We start from the raw sequence: 3,004 nt of genomic DNA on the forward strand, positions 1-3,004 counted from the left end.
TTATACGAGAAAATTTTAGTAAATAAAAAAAGAACAATATATTAGAGATAAGAAGGAATCCTAAATATATTGGAGATGAGAAGAAATTCTATCTCCAACAATATATTTTGTTAGAGATAAGAAGGTAGTAATACATAAGGACAAACAACTTTAAACAAACTATTAGGATTTAAACATGTGGAGGAGATACTACACAAGTGGATCCAAGCCTACTCATAAAAGAGAGATCCAGATATAGATATTTTGCAACTATTTTCTAACAGACCTATAATAATTTCAAAACAGAGGTCATTAATAGAACTCTTTACAAAATATCTTGATATATTCTAGTGCTTTTTTCTTTTTCAACACTAGAAATTTCTATAGATCTGATCAGTTTCATTTTTGATAGGCAGGATCCTCATACAAGAGGTAAGTTTAGAGCATACGTAAAACTAAGGAGCAAAGATAGGCATATTAAAAAATTAAGTTTTCAGAGAAGGAGAGAATTTTAACAAGTATTCATGGTGAATATCTCATAACGGATTTTTTGAATTCGAAACTGAGTTGGTTCATTACAAGAATAAAGGCCTCTATATATAAAGACTTACAAATAAAGCTGAAATCTTCACGACTAATAAAAAACGAGACATGTGGCAAATAAGAAGGAATCTTATCTCCTGCTATAGCAATACATAAAGACAAACAACTTTAAATATACTACTAGGATCTAGACACGTGGAGGATGAGGATAGGGATCCTATCAACTCCATTATTACCCTTTTACTGCATACATAATTATTTAGCTAAAGGCCAGAACTTAGTGATGTGCTCATGCTCTGTGATGTCATCTATGTGTTTTAAATGTGGAGCAAACGCGGTTGTATCTTCTTGTTGAAAATAGTAGTCATCAACTCTTTCATAGGCAGTAAACGACTCTTCCGTTGGTTCTTCAGTGTCATCATCAATCCCTGCATCCACATGTGTTGGATTAGATATAAGAGTGGATAAACCCTTGCATCTGCTTCTTCATAGTTGTAAGTATTCTGAGAGAATGGTGGATTGTCCCACAGGTTTGAGTCTTGAGCGAGTGATAGGGTTGGAAAAGAGATAGACCCAGTAAGAAAATCAGTTTGAAATTGCCGTAACTCTTCTTGTATTGTTCTGCTTGTTCCCGAGGAGTTAGAATTGTCTTCTTCTTGGCAGAGAGAAAGTCCTTCAATAATTACCGATAGCGTATGTATTGATATTAGGTTTATTACAAAAAGTAAGATGCTTGGCAAGCTTGTTGAGATAACTTTTTTCATCTGTAGGCCACATCTTTGAATACCCTACTATGTTGATGTTGCATCGTGTATAGAGAGTATCTTGCTTGTAATGAAACTGTCTCCTTAGGACAAAAGAGTAATAAAATTTCTGCTTCTTTTTGTGAGGAATATTCTATATTCCATGAGCCTCCAGCGCATTGTAAAGTTTTTCTCGCCGTGTTAGAATAGGTGCAAATATAGTCAAAAGTTGTTCAAGGAATGACCCCGAAAATTGCCTATCACAAAGCAGGTGATACATGGCAAGAGCGGGAACAACTATGGCATAGTCATATTGGACAAAAAGTGTCCACATGAATCATAACATTTCTTCTGGAATTGATCCCTTGTTGATGGGGATGATGCAGTAAGGAGAGTCGATATTAAAATATCGAGAGTTGGCTATTATCTGTGTAACAAGGAGGAGCATGTGTAACCAATAAAACAGACATTGTTGGGCCAAATTTTTACAATAGCAGACAAATCTGCCATATGATCCTCCTCAGTTTAATCATCAAAGAAATCTGATAGATGGATGTATTAGATATATCCTCAATAAATGTATCATTCATTGCTGTGTATGCACTTAGCATTCCTATGGTCCTATCAGGATTTGGTGATCCTTCTTTAATTTTCTTTTCTTTAGCAGGGGTCTTAGAGGTAGAAGAAGAAGAAAATAATCCATTGTTACAACCCTCAACAATCAAACCCAACTCAGATAAAAGCAGGCAACCTCTATTTTACTTTTGACAACCTTCTTCCACACAAATATAGAGAAAGGTTAAGTGATTTTGGTGCATGGATTGATACTAGAATGGCAGCCTCAAACACAAGCATCCAGCAAGTTTTCTCTAAATTTATTATCAGGATGACAGGCAATCTTAGAGAATGGATCAACACCCTTAGTGAGTATGAACGCCTGCAACTCATCAATGGAAGTGTTGCCCAGTTCCTAGGAACATTATACAGAGTTTCTAGGAGGTATTGCTATCATCCAAAAAAAATTCTCAGGAATACTTTGAGATGAGATGCTGCTCTTTCAACAGAAAAGATATGAAAATTCATTACAAAAAGATGGCAGCTAAGTACTATCTTTTTGGAGGACAGAGCAATCCACTCCTTAAACAAGTATTCCTTGCCTCACTTCCAGAAGAACTTCAACCGGAGATTTAGAGAATGATGGTTACACTCCGAAAGAAAATTCCTACAACTCTTGGAGAAATTTATCAGCTGGCTTTAGCAGCTCTTGACAAGCTTTGTGAACAGTAACAGATGATCAAACAATTAACAAAAAATTCTCAAAAACTGAAAGGAGCCTGTAACAAATCCTATCTGAAAATCAAGTAAAATGATGCTGACTCTTGTGATTGTCAAACAAAAAGAAGGCACCACTTCAGACGGACTCAACGTCCTATTTTTGGCAAAAATCACTTTGGAGGAAGAAGAAACTTTGGAAGGAGTAAAATAGACATTGTTGAGTCAGGATTTTTACTTTAATGAGGTTTGTTGGCTTGGCTGAGAAAGGAAAAGGCTCCAATATACACCACTAAATCGATTAATGTCACCCGATGTAACAGATTGAAACCGGTACAACCGATCTTTCATTCACCTTAAAAAAATATATTTCAAAAAATAATACTTTTTAAATTTTTTTTGAGAAATAATAAATTTGTTTATTTCATTTCAAAATGTTTTCCTTAAAATATATTATGTTGCTTATA

At 34.8% G+C, this 3,004-nt stretch overlaps 1 protein-coding gene across 1 annotated transcript in view; it reads left to right on the plus strand.

The window, feature by feature from the left end:
• The window catches only part of LOC107643962 (cytochrome P450 82A4), a 5,905-nt gene that overhangs the window by 1,667 nt on the left and 1,234 nt on the right, over positions 1-3,004 (plus strand). The window lies entirely within an intron of this gene.

This window comes from Arachis ipaensis, chromosome B05, assembly GCF_000816755.2.
Source record: "Arachis ipaensis cultivar K30076 chromosome B05, Araip1.1, whole genome shotgun sequence".
In the NCBI taxonomy this organism is placed as follows: Eukaryota; Viridiplantae; Streptophyta; class Magnoliopsida; order Fabales; family Fabaceae; genus Arachis; species Arachis ipaensis.